The sequence below is a fragment of the Lissotriton helveticus genome, chromosome 8, assembly GCF_964261635.1.
Source record: "Lissotriton helveticus chromosome 8, aLisHel1.1, whole genome shotgun sequence".
NCBI lineage: Eukaryota > Metazoa > Chordata > Amphibia > Caudata > Salamandridae > Lissotriton > Lissotriton helveticus.
The window spans coordinates 1,515,635,392-1,515,650,039 of record NC_136069.1 but is presented as its reverse complement, the minus strand read 5'-3'; positions in this window follow the sequence as shown (position 1 = coordinate 1,515,650,039).

Genomic DNA, 14,648 nt, shown 5'->3' with positions numbered 1-14,648 from the left:
CAACCCTTTTTCCAAAACAGTAATTATATCTTTTGCTAACATTTTCAATGACAAATTCATAACTATTAATTCACTGCTTTGTCACTCTTCTAAACCCTCTTGTCTCCCGGCCTGAGGTTCATCTTGAAACCTTCTTGAGCCTGATCTTTTCCCCCTACGGGTGTTTTTGTAGTGTCCACCCACTTTGGTTGTGTTCTGTTCCCTTTTTTATCATCCGTAGTTCAGTTAAAAAATAATTGCCCTGTTTGTTTCCTCCTGAAGTGCCTGCCACACTCCACTTCGCTCTCACTGCTGAGAGGAGAACTTAATGATGTAGAGCTAAATGAGATAGAGATGGTGTCTGGTGCTGTTTGCGTCCCCCAGTTTTTTCACTGCGTGTTATCGGATCATACTTTTTGCGAATGTGAAGAATCTTCTATCCCTGTAGTCTATCTCAACCCTTCGGAGTATTCTTGTTTTACGCTGTTTAATGTCTTGCTGATGTCTCTCCAAAACTTCTGTCAATATTGCATAATTATTTCGGTTGCCTCTTTTAGGCCTAAATCTTTAATCTCCCCCTCTAATGTGCTAATTTCTTGTTGGAGTTTTGTGATCTTTCGGTCTACATTGTCTATTAACCCTTTGGATGCGTCGGACAGCCCCCGGCCGTCCGACAACATGGGCGGTGTGTGCGTCGGACGGCCAGGAGTTGTCCAATTTACGCACGCGTGAAATTTTCCTGCACTGCAGGAACATTTTGGCCGCATTATAGGGTTAAGAAGCAAATAAGTGTTTTAGGGACAGATGTAGGTAAATGTGAAATACCGATTTCTTAATACCGTTTTTTACTGATTCTGTATTAAGAAATTGGTATTTCCAATGTAGGTAAAGATTCGGGAAAAAATACTGAATCCTTAATGTTCCTTATTACCGAATCGGTAATTGAGATTCGGTAATAAGGAATACCTACCCATTCATTCCCATGGGCTTGGAGGCCCATAGGAATGAATGTGAAGACATTCAGTATTACTGATTCGGTATTACCGAATCGGTAATACCGGGAGGTATTGCAAGGGTACACCCCTGAAATGTGCATGGATGTGTGCCACATGGCACTTCAAAAAAAGCAAAAATGTGTTTTTTAAAGGAAATCGGTAATTACCACCAACTTGAAGTTGGTGGTAATTACCAAATTCTTAAGGCCCAAAATCACTCTTACATATGCTTCCTACATTGCAATTAGGGAATCTGTATTACCGATTCCTTAAATGCAAGAGCAATAAGGAATCGGTATTTACCGATTCCTTATATACCGATTCCTTACCTACATTGGGAATGGCTAAATACCGGTCGGTAACGGTGAAATTTACCGAATTCCCCCGTTCAAGACCATTATTTGGCCACCTACATCAGGCCCTTAGAGTTTTGTGTCAGTGCCTCCTCCCACTCTTTCATATGATCTTCATCCAAGTCATCGTATCGTATGCCTGAAATATTTGGGCCCTTGGGCCACTCTGTATTCTATTAAGCCATAGGTACTGTCTTAAGGTGACCCCTTCCCACCATCTGGAGTTTTCGGTCTTTTTTAATCTCTCTAACTTGATGAATTTCTCTCTGAGACCCTCTTTCCGAGCCAGATTCATATTGGAAATGTAAATACAAAGGCGGGGTGGTTTTGCGTAAGTGTGGGTAATGGTGTGTCCTGCGTCTCTGTAATTGCTTATTCATTCTCTATGTGGTGCAAAAGGTGAGGGAAATACACACCCTAGACCCTCCTACTGGACCGTCTATCCGATTCACTATTTCACTGCAAAACGTGTCCTATGCACACGCTGATATCATTGACAGTGGTGCATTTCTGTAACTCATAAGTCATTATCACAATCATGCAAATAAAAAAACAGTGAGATCAAATCTTTTAAGTATTATCCCAGAAATATGTTGTTTGATGTTCTGTTATTTTATTTCATACGAGATTGCCCAGCCAACACGTGTTTCGTCGTGGGAACTATCCCAAATGACTTCTTCAGGGCTACAAGAAAGAAAATAATGTATGGGATCAACTGATCCAATACCGTTTATGCAGAACTTGAAAAATGTTGTGAAAGTGAGCACCCAGTGACCGTTTAGGTGAGATAATGTCACATGACATTGCGATTCATTTTCTAAAGCGTTATCAGAGTGAAAATTAGTGTTCTTATTTGACCACAACTCCAAAGGTGGGTGGTTTTAGCTCAACACAATCGAGCGCTGCATTACATTGGTGCTATTGTCTCCATGACCTGTTCACGTTTGAATAACATTATTGCGATCATATTCTGTCCCAGATTCCAGCTTCTTTAACAAATCTAAGGTCTTTGGTACAAACACAAACAAGGGGTGGTGATGGGATCAAAATTTTCCCCTTCGTTCACCAATCTGTTTATGGGTCACTTGGAAGACATTTGGATTTGGGAGATGGAAGGCGGGCAATGTAGTGAATACATCATGTATTGGGGAAGATACATAGATGACTGCCTTCTTCTATGGACAGAATCAGAAGAAAAATTGATGGGCTTTTGCCAACATTTGAAATCCAATAACATGGGAATCAAATTTACTTCAAAACACAGCCCAACACGAATTGAGTTTTTGGATATAGAACGTATGTCAGCAACAACACACTTCACAGCAGGTTATATCGAAAAACTACAGCATGCAATTCATTTTTGCATGAAAGCAGTGCTCCCCCCACCCCCCCCGAACCAGAAACAAGCCATTCCCTTTGGAGAATTCACAAGGGCTCGAAGAATTTGTAGTGCAGAACAAGAGTTTCTCTTCTGCCTTGGGGGAATGAAGGACAAATTCAAAACGAGGGGATACAACCAGCAGACTTTAAAGAGAGCAGAACAGAGGATTTTAGTCACACAAAGGACAGAAAGACAAAAAGACAAGAACAAGAGTACTGACCCAAAACAAGCGGTCAGATTAATAACCAACTTCAACGCCTTGACCAAATCAATGGTCAAGAGCATGAATAAACACTGGGGTGTTATCAGGACAGATAAGACTTTGGAAGAATTCAGCACCAGATGACCCCATGTCACATATAGGAGGAACAGAACTTTAAAAATTATTCTAAGCCCTAGCATGCCCCAGGCAAGGAACAATATGAATTGGCTCACCAAACAATCATTAGGTTTCTGCAAATGTAGATGCTGTGGGGTATGCAGATGGGCTGAGGAAAAGAAAAAGACCTTCTTGGGAATTGATGGACGTACATTCATAATCAGACACAATAGGAATTGTACATCCAAATTTGTTGGATATGTGATTAAATGCAAATGCAACAAGATGTACATTGGTAGCACTATCAGGACATTGAGGGAAAGGTTCAGTGAGCATGTGAGGGCATTAAAACAGAAGGATGAGAGATACCCTATGGTTATACCTTCAAGCACTTGCGAATCCCAAGCCCCCTATAAACTGTTCTCTTTCTATGGGCTAGATCAAGCACCACAAAACCAGAGAGGGGACATCAGAGAATTAAGATTGCGTCGTACAGAGGCAACATGGATTATGCGCCTCAAAATGGTGGAGAGGGGGTTGAACACAGACCATGAGGTGCAATATTTCCTAGGGGATTGATCATCCATAGGATAAAAGGGACAAAAAAAAGGAACAGGACATCGCCCTAATCATGAGATCTCACAACAAATGTATCAAACAATAGCGATGAATAAGTCAGATAGAAGGAGGCACACATCCTTTCATAACAGATATACACTTTACATGAAAAGTTCATGAATGCAACAGATATAGTCCTATATGTCAATGTCATGTGAAAAAATAAAAAATATGTGACTGTCCACGTAAATCATCAACGTCATATGAGCACATCAAGTGTATAATGTGGATATAGTCTCAATTAATATAGAGAGTTTCCTCCGACAAAAGGTTTTGTTTTTTAATCTGACTGTTAAATCCAAAGAGTTTTTATTGTTTTTCCTCTTCACCTAATGATATGCAAGTCGCACTTACGTTTATATGGATGACACAAAAGTTTTTTTGCTTGTATCTCTTTGATTACCCCGAAGTCCCTCGATTATATGTATATTTATTTAGAATTCTATTACCTGCCTTTTAAACCTGTTAGGATTAGTAAGATTACACTCAGGAATCAAGTTTCCGTACTTGTATATCGTAACACGAATATAGATTGTGATGTACTCTTCCTCATTAATACCCGAAGACCTGCCAGTTTTTTTAATATTGAATCTTTTCAATAATCACCACCATACATCCTACAGATATTCAGGGACGCAAAGGTATCCTCAGGAATCGGAGTTGTTGACATTAGGAATATAGCAGCTAAGTCCCAATAATTGACATATGCAGCTTAGAAGAACGGAGATGAATGCCATTTTCAAAGGAATAGTGTTATTAAACTATTCAGCGCACACAGGGAGGGGTGGGACAGATCACAATCCACAAGTTGTTGCTCTAGTGTTTGAAGCCCGCTTCGGACTGCGAACACACAAATAAACCGGAACCACAGACACAGCACTTCCGGGTCAAACTAAGCATGCAGGAAGCGGCAGAGGGAGACGAAGTGTACACGTTTAGGAAAGCCAATGCTAGCCGAAACTGACTTATATCAAAAGGGAATGGGGGTTTCCTCATCATACTGTAGTCTAGAGGTAAAATGCCACCTTATTATTGACATATTCTCAAAATTGGCGGGAAGTCATATGAATGATATTACATTGGAAAACGACGCACTCAACCAGAATTCGCCAAGTTAAAGTAACGTTAGGTAAGAGCTGCACAAAATGTATTTGCACAATAAGAGAAACGATTACAGAGATGAAACCCTTGACAGCGAAAACTTTGGTTCACAATGTCATGGGACATTTTGTCACCTAAACAGTCACTGGGTGCTCCCTTTCACAACATTTTAAAATTCTGTATAAATGGTATTGGATCAGTTGAGCCCCTACATTATTTTCTTTCTTGTAGCCCTGAAGAAGTCAATTGGGATAGTTCCCACGATGAAACACGTGTTGGCTGGGCAATCTCGCATGAAATGAAAGAACAGAACATCAAACAACATAATTCTGGAATAATATTTAAAAGACTTGATCTCACTGTGTTTATTATTTGCACGATTGTGATAAAGACCTATGAGTTACAGACAGGCACTACTGTCAATGATATCAGTGTGTGCATAGGACAAATGGTACAGTGAAATAGTGGATCGGATAGACGGTCCAGTAGGTGGGTTCAGGGTGTGTATTTCCCTCACCTTTTGCACCGCATAGCGAGTGAATAAGCAATTACGCACACTCAGGAGGCACCATTACCCACACTTACACAAAACCACCCCACCTTTGTTTTTACATTGACCCATTCCATGTACTAGGATCTATGTTCCCTTCGAGCTGCACACCTGGGCATCTACGCGCAGTGTTATTTTAACTGCGAGGGGGCCTTAAGGAGTGCTCAAATCAAAGGAATCTACTGCTGACAGGAGAAAGGCTCTCCTAGTAATGAACATAGAGTGAAGGATGATATATTTATTCCTGACTCTGGATTGTTCAAGGTGTGACTCCCCTGTTCCACTACCACGATCCTTGGAAGAAAAAAAAGTAACTCACCTTTTTTGAAACTGCATTAACAGTACACAAGATGTACACACTACAAGTGTGAAAATATGGAACATGTTTGTGCGGGTAATTCCATTTTTCTAACAAAAGAATACAAAAAAACCCTAGCTGTTTCATTTACATGCTTGTATTTAAAAGATGTCAGTGGCAGGATAGGTCTTAACGCAAGGAGCATTAATTCGCCAGACCCAATTGGTGTCCTTTTTATACCGCCGACTCACTGTTGCAAGTATATCTTACTTACAGACCAGGTTAACCTCCTGTGTTTTGGGTATGTAGAATTTTACTTTCCTCTGTAGTGGTGATAGCGTTTTATTCGATCCTGAGGAAGTGCCCTGATCTATAGGACTACAATGGTACGAAACATGTTGATCACTTGAGAGCTGGGCATACACTACTAGATGCATCATTACTAGTCCTGTGCTCCTCTCACTCTTTTATACTAGGCAGTTTACCTTCCCAATAAAGTTTTTTAGGACTAACTGACCTATTTTACATTCCCTACACCTCACATCTACACACTAGGCCCTTCACCCCCACTGCAACTATCGGCAGGAACAAAATATCCCCCGACAAAGAGCCCCGGTTTGGGTGCCCACCAGGTATTGCAGCGCCGACCTGATGAGGGGCAGGCCCATATGATGAAGCATGACACCTAGCTTGCTGGGTGTGTGAGAACCCTAGTTCCGACAAGGGGATTTCCCCCCTTTACTGCATACACGTAGTGGTCTCCTCTGACACACTACACTCTGTCCTCCAACCGGTCTCCAACTTTTTAAATACAGAGGAACTTCGTACCCATTTTGCTGACTATTTAAAAGATGTTGCAACTGCAAAAACCCTGGCTGTTCGATGAAAATAGGTTTATGCTCAACCTGATTTAATTGAGAGGTAGAAAAATACAGAGCTAAAAATAAATGAACACTGCCATAAATTAATCTGAATTATTTACAACAAGGGGTGGTGATGGACAGAGTCTCTGAATTAAGCAGAGTACTCTCACCCAGTCAAGAGATCAGGGCTAGATCCAACACCGTTTTTTAGCTCATTGCACCATCCCAGTTTCAGAACCCGGCTGTATGCAAATTAGTCTGTCCCTGGCCCAGTGCATCATGGGAACAGGGCAGACCAGACTACAAAAGCCAATTCTTACACTGGGAAGGAAACAAGCTTCCGGGGACCGGTTTCTGGCATTTCAGCCGTCTTCGGCCCGGCTTGCTTGAATCCTGATGGTGCAATGAGCAAGGGACTCACATCTGAGTATACCCTTCCACGCTTAGGGTGGACAAAATTATTTACAACAAGGGGTGGTGATGGACAGAGTCTCTGAATTAAGCAGAGTACTCTCACCCAGTCAAGAGATCAGGGCTAGATCCAACACCGTTTTTTAGCTCATTGCACCATCCCAGTTTCAGAACCCGGCTGTATGCAAATTAGTCTGTCCCTGGCCCAGTGCATCATGGGAACAGGGCAGACCAGACAACAAAAGCCAATTCTTACACTGGGAAGGAAACAAGCTTCCGGGGACCGGTTTCTGGCATTTCAGCCGTCTTCGGCCCGGCTTGCTTGAATCCTGATGGTGCAATGAGCAAGGGACTCACATCTGAGTATACCCTTCCACGCTTAGGGTGGACAAAATTATTTACAACAAGGGGTGGTGATGGACAGAGTCTCTGAATTAAGCAGAGTACTCTCACCCAGTCAAGAGATCAGGGCTAGATCCAACACCGTTTTTTAGCTCATTGCACCATCCCAGTTTCAGAACCCGGCTGTATGCAAATTAGTCTGTCCCTGGCCCAGTGCATCATGGGAACAGGGCAGACCAGACTACAAAAGCCAATTCTTACACTGGGAAGGAAACAAGCTTCCGGGGACCGGTTTCTGGCATTTCAGCCGTCTTCGGCCCGGCTTGCTTGAATCCTGATGGTGCAATGAGCAAGGGACTCACATCTGAGTATACCCTTCCACGCTTAGGGTGGACAAAATTATTTACAACAAGGGGTGGTGATGGACAGAGTCTCTGAATTAAGCAGAGTACTCTCACCCAGTCAAGAGATCAGGGCTAGATCCAACACAGTTTTTTAGCTCATTGCACCATCCCAGTTTCAGAACCCGGCTGTATGCAAATTAGTCTGTCCCTGGCCCAGTGCATCATGGGAACAGGGCAGACCAGACTACAAAAGCCAATTCTTACACTGGGAAGGAAACAAGCTTCCGGGGACCGGTTTCTGGCATTTCAGCCGTCTTCGGCCCGGCTTGCTTGAATCCTGATGGTGCAATGAGCAAGGGACTCACATCTGAGTATACCCTTCCACGCTTAGGGTGGACAAAATTATTTACAACAAGGGGTGGTGATGGACAGAGTCTCTGAATTAAGCAGAGTACTCTCACCCAGTCAAGAGATCAGGGCTAGATCCAACACCGTTTTTTAGCTCATTGCACCATCCCAGTTTCAGAACCCGGCTGTATGCAAATTAGTCTGTCCCTGGCCCAGTGCATCATGGGAACAGGGCAGACCAGACTACAAAAGCCAATTCTTACACTGGGAAGGAAACAAGCTTCCGGGGACCGGTTTCTGGCATTTCAGCCGTCTTCGGCCCGGCTTGCTTGAATCCTGATGGTGCAATGAGCAAGGGACTCACATCTGAGTATACCCTTCCACGCTTAGGGTGGACAAAATTATTTACAACAAGGGGTGGTGATGGACAGAGTCTCTGAATTAAGCAGAGTACTCTCACCCAGTCAAGAGATCAGGGCTAGATCCAACACCGTTTTTTAGCTCATTGCACCATCCCAGTTTCAGAACCCGGCTGTATGCAAATTAGTCTGTCCCTGGCCCAGTGCATCATGGGAACAGGGCAGACCAGACTACAAAAGCCAATTCTTACACTGGGAAGGAAACAAGCTTCCGGGGACCGGTTTCTGGCATTTCAGCCGTCTTCGGCCCGGCTTGCTTGAATCCTGATGGTGCAATGAGCAAGGGACTCACATCTGAGTATACCCTTCCACGCTTAGGGTGGACAAAATTATTTACAACAAGGGGTGGTGATGGACAGAGTCTCTGAATTAAGCAGAGTACTCTCACCCAGTCAAGAGATCAGGGCTAGATCCAACACCGTTTTTTAGCTCATTGCACCATCCCAGTTTCAGAACCCGGCTGTATGCAAATTAGTCTGTCCCTGGCCCAGTGCATCATGGGAACAGGGCAGACCAGACTACAAAAGCCAATTCTTACACTGGGAAGGAAACAAGCTTCCGGGGACCGGTTTCTGGCATTTCAGCCGTCTTCGGCCCGGCTTGCTTGAATCCTGATGGTGCAATGAGCAAGGGACTCACATCTGAGTATACCCTTCCACGCTTAGGGTGGACAAAATTATTTACAACAAGGGGTGGTGATGGACAGAGTCTCTGAATTAAGCAGAGTACTCTCACCCAGTCAAGAGATCAGGGCTAGATCCAACACCGTTTTTTAGCTCATTGCACCATCCCAGTTTCAGAACCCGGCTGTATGCAAATTAGTCTGTCCCTGGCCCAGTGCATCATGGGAACAGGGCAGACCAGACTACAAAAGCCAATTCTTACACTGGGAAGGAAACAAGCTTCCGGGGACCGGTTTCTGGCATTTCAGCCGTCTTCGGCCCGGCTTGCTTGAATCCTGATGGTGCAATGAGCAAGGGACTCACATCTGAGTATACCCTTCCACGCTTAGGGTGGACAAAATTATTTACAACAAGGGGTGGTGATGGACAGAGTCTCTGAATTAAGCAGAGTACTCTCACCCAGTCAAGAGATCAGGGCTAGATCCAACACCGTTTTTTAGCTCATTGCACCATCCCAGTTTCAGAACCCGGCTGTATGCAAATTAGTCTGTCCCTGGCCCAGTGCATCATGGGAACAGGGCAGACCAGACTACAAAAGCCAATTCTTACACTGGGAAGGAAACAAGCTTCCGGGGACCGGTTTCTGGCATTTCAGCCGTCTTCGGCCCGGCTTGCTTGAATCCTGATGGTGCAATGAGCAAGGGACTCACATCTGAGTATACCCTTCCACGCTTAGGGTGGACAAAATTATTTACAACAAGGGGTGGTGATGGACAGAGTCTCTGAATTAAGCAGAGTACTCTCACCCAGTCAAAAGATCAGGGCTAGATCCAACACCGTTTTTTAGCTCATTGCACCATCCCAGTTTCAGAACCCGGCTGTATGCAAATTAGTCTGTCCCTGGCCCAGTGTTGGATCTAGCCCTGATCTCTTGACTGGGTGAGAGTATTCTGCTTTATTCAGAGACTCTGTCCCTCACCACCCCTTGTTGTAAATAATTTTGTCCACCCTAAGCGTGGAAGGGTATACTCAGACATGAGTCCCTTGCTCATTGCACCATCAGGATTCAAGCAAGCCGGGCCGAAGACGGCTGTAATGCCAGAAACCGGTCCCCGGAAGCTTGTTTCCTTCCCAGTGTAAGAATTGGCTTTTGTAGTTTGGTTTGCCCTGTTCCCATCATGCACTGGGACAGGAACAGACTAATTTGCATACAGCCAGGTTCTGAAACTGGGATGGTGCAATGAGCTAAAAAACGGTGTTGGATCTAGCCCTGATCTCTTGACTGGGTGAGAGTATTCTGCTTTATTCAGAGACTCTGTCCCTCACCACCCCTTGTTGTAAATAATGTGTCCACCCTAAGCGTGGAAGGGTATACTCAGACATGAGTCCCTTGCTCATTGCACCATCAGGATTCAAGCAAGCCGGGCCGAAGACGGCTGTAATGCCAGAAACCGGTCCCCGGAAGCTTGTTTCCTTCCCAGTGTAAGAATTGGCTTTTGTAGTTTGGTTTGCCCTGTTCCCATCATGCACTGGGACAGGAACAGACTAATTTGCATACAGCCAGGTTCTGAAACTGGGATGGTGCAATGAGCTAAAAAACGGTGTTGGATCTAGCCCTGATCTCTTGACTGGGTGAGAGTATTCTGCTTTATTCAGAGACTCTGTCCCTCACCACCCCTTGTTGTAAATAATTTTGTCCACCCTAAGCGTGGAAGGGTATACTCAGACATGAGTCCCTTGCTCATTGCACCATCAGGATTCAAGCAAGCCGGGCCGAAGACGGCTGTAATGCCAGAAACCGGTCCCCGGAAGCTTGTTTCCTTCCCAGTGTAAGAATTGGCTTTTGTAGTTTGGTTTGCCCTGTTCCCATCATGCACTGGGACAGGAACAGACTAATTTGCATACAGCCAGGTTCTCAAACTGGGATGGTGCAATGAGCTAAAAAACGGTGTTGGATCTAGCCCTGATCTCTTGACTGGGTGAGAGTATTCTGCTTTATTCAGAGACTCTGTCCCTCACCACCCCTTGTTGTAAATAATTTAGTCCACCCTAAGCGTGGAAGGGTATACTCAGACATGAGTCCCTTGCTCATTGCACCATCAGGATTCAAGCAAGCCGGGCCGAAGACGGCTGTAATGCCAGAAACCGGTCCCCGGAAGCTTGTTTCCTTCCCAGTGTAAGAATTGGCTTTTGTAGTTTGGTTTGCCCTGTTCCCATCATGCACTGGGACAGGAACAGACTAATTTGCATACAGCCAGGTTCTGAAACTGGGATGGTGCAATGAGCTAAAAAACGGTGTTGGATCTAGCCCTGATCTCTTGACTGGGTGAGAGTATTCTGCTTTATTCAGAGACTCTGTCCCTCACCACCCCTTGTTGTAAATAATTTTGTCCACCCTAAGCGTGGAAGGGTATACTCAGACATGAGTCCCTTGCTCATTGCACCATCAGGATTCAAGCAAGCCGGGCCGAAGACGGCTGTAATGCCAGAAACCGGTCCCCGGAAGCTTGTTTCCTTCCCAGTGTAAGAATTGGCTTTTGTAGTTTGGTTTGCCCTGTTCCCATCATGCACTGGGACAGGAACAGACTAATTTGCATACAGCCAGGTTCTGAAACTGGGATGGTGCAATGAGCTAAAAAACGGTGTTGGATCTAGCCCTGATCTCTTGACTGGGTGAGAGTATTCTGCTTTATTCAGAGACTCTGTCCCTCACCACCCCTTGTTGTAAATAATTTTGTCCACCCTAAGCGTGGAAGGGTATACTCAGACATGAGTCCCTTGCTCATTGCACCATCAGGATTCAAGCAAGCCGGACCGAAGACGGCTGTAATGCCAGAAACCGGTCTCCGGAAGCTTGTTTCCTTCCCAGTGTAAGAATTGGCTTTTGTAGTCTGGTTTGCCCTGTTCCCATCATGCACTGGGACAGGAACAGACTAATTTGCATACAGCCAGGTTCTGAAACTGGGATGGTGCAATGAGCTAAAAAACGGTGTTGGATCTAGCCCTGATCTCTTGACTGGGTGAGAGTATTCTGCTTTATTCAGAGACTCTGTCCCTCACCACCCCTTGTTGTAAATAATTTTGTCCACCCTAAGCGTGGAAGGGTATACTCAGACATGAGTCCCTTGCTCATTGCACCATCAGGATTCAAGCAAGCCGGGCCGAAGACGGCTGTAATGCCAGAAACCGGTCCCCGGAAGCTTGTTTCCTTCCCAGTGTAAGAATTGGCTTTTGTAGTTTGGTTTGCCCTGTTCCCATCATGCACTGGGACAGGAACAGACTAATTTGCATACAGCCAGGTTCTGAAACTGGGATGGTGCAATGAGCTAAAAAACGGTGTTGGATCTAGCCCTGATCTCTTGACTGGGTGAGAGTATTCTGCTTTATTCAGAGACTCTGTCCCTCACCACCCCTTGTTGTAAATAATTTTGTCCACCCTAAGCGTGGAAGGGTATACTCAGACATGAGTCCCTTGCTCATTGCACCATCAGGATTCAAGCAAGCCGGGCCGAAGACGGCTGTAATGCCAGAAACCGGTCCCCGGAAGCTTGTTTCCTTCCCAGTGTAAGAATTGGCTTTTGTAGTTTGGTTTGCCCTGTTCCCATCATGCACTGGGACAGGAACAGACTAATTTGCATACAGCCAGGTTCTGAAACTGGGATGGTGCAATGAGCTAAAAAACGGTGTTGGATCTAGCCCTGATCTCTTGACTGGGTGAGAGTATTCTGCTTTATTCAGAGACTCTGTCCCTCACCACCCCTTGTTGTAAATAATTTTGTCCACCCTAAGCGTGGAAGGGTATACTCAGACATGAGTCCCTTGCTCATTGCACTATCAGGATTCAAGCAAGCCGGGCCGAAGACGGCTGTAATGCCAGAAACCGGTCCCCGGAAGCTTGTTTCCTTCCCAGTGTAAGAATTGGCTTTTGTAGTTTGGTTTGCCCTGTTCCCATCATGCACTGGGACAGGAACAGACTAATTTGCATACAGCCAGGTTCTGAAACTGGGATGGTGCAATGAGCTAAAAAACGGTGTTGGATCTAGCCCTGATCTCTTGACTGGGTGAGAGTATTCTGCTTTATTCAGAGACTCTGTCCCTCACCACCCCTTGTTGTAAATAATTTTGTCCACCCTAAGCGTGGAAGGGTATACTCAGACATGAGTCCCTTGCTCATTGCACCATCAGGATTCAAGCAAGCCGGGCCGAAGACGGCTGTAATGCCAGAAACCGGTCCCCGGAAGCTTGTTTCCTTCCCAGTGTAAGAATTGGCTTTTGTAGTTTGGTTTGCCCTGTTCCCATCATGCACTGGGACAGGAACAGACTAATTTGCATACAGCCAGGTTCTGAAACTGGGATGGTGCAATGAGCTAAAAAACGGTGTTGGATCTAGCCCTGATCTCTTGACTGGGTGAGAGTATTCTGCTTTATTCAGAGACTCTGTCCCTCACCACCCCTTGTTGTAAATAATAAATTAATCTGAATCTCATACATGCTGTTCTCCATGTCTAGGATGGACATTTCTCTACTTACATTCTTAAGGTAAATAAATGGACCAACTTTGTGGAAAATGTTGAGACATTAAAATCTTCACCGTGTGCACATTTGAAAGCTGCACTCCTGTTCTTTACACGCATTTGTGATTTCTCAAAATTGCTCTTAATAATTACAGTTCCTGTCTGGAACTGGCAGGAGCGCCGCAGTTGTTATTACAAGAACTTCATGATAACAAATCACATAAAACAAATACTCGAAAGGCAGTTAGGTAGACCAGGATTTCTGAATGGGAGCAGAAATAAATCCAAGCTGTAGTTAAAAAAAGGCCCCCTAAGGAAAATAAATAAAGTGACCAGAGTATGTGTACCATTGAGTTGGGTAATAAGCTTTTGTAATGTACACCCTTGATTTAACACGTATTTCACAAATACATGCATGATTCCCTATCTGGTGCACAATTTGTCCTAAACGTTGGCAGACTTGAGTGATGTGCTTTGAATCTACATTCTGCCCATTCCTTCTCCCCACTAGTTAGTTCCTCTGCTTCCCCCGCTTCAATCGAGGATACCATGCTTGCTGCGGCCAGCACAGCATTATATTTTAGGGCGGCTGGGTTGGAGAGTGACGTTGGTCTAGGAATGTGATTCTGCACTGAACTAAAGTGATGGTGCTGAAGGAGTGGCAGGTCTGTTCTGAACAAGTCATGATGCAAGGGGGAAGAATTCCAATTATATCAGAAGTAAAAAAAAAATGAGAAGAGGACAGGCTAGCCTGAAAGTATGTCTAGATGATGGAGTCCTAAATTGCTTTATACCGAAACAAATGATAGCCATGTGTGCAGCACTACCCGAGAAGCCACATTAGGAATTCAAAGCACCTATTTCTTTACAGTACAGTGTACAAACAAATTATTTTTTAAAAGAAAAGGAATACCAGTGTTAATTTCATGAGTGGGCATTCTAGTTACTTGACACACGTTTTACCTTCGTATATGTTTCAATGCAAAGGGTAGTGAGGGGCTAACACAACGGAGAGGATCCGAGGCTTACTGCCTAGCCTGCACTCTCTGACTTCATTCAAGCGATCTTCAAAGCAGTGCTTTATTTCTCTAATCTGACCAGGGGGCATATTATCAAGGGATTTAACTCTGCTTTTTTGGTTTTAAAAGTCAAGAAATCGGAGATAAAATTATCTCCCTATCAGCAACAGG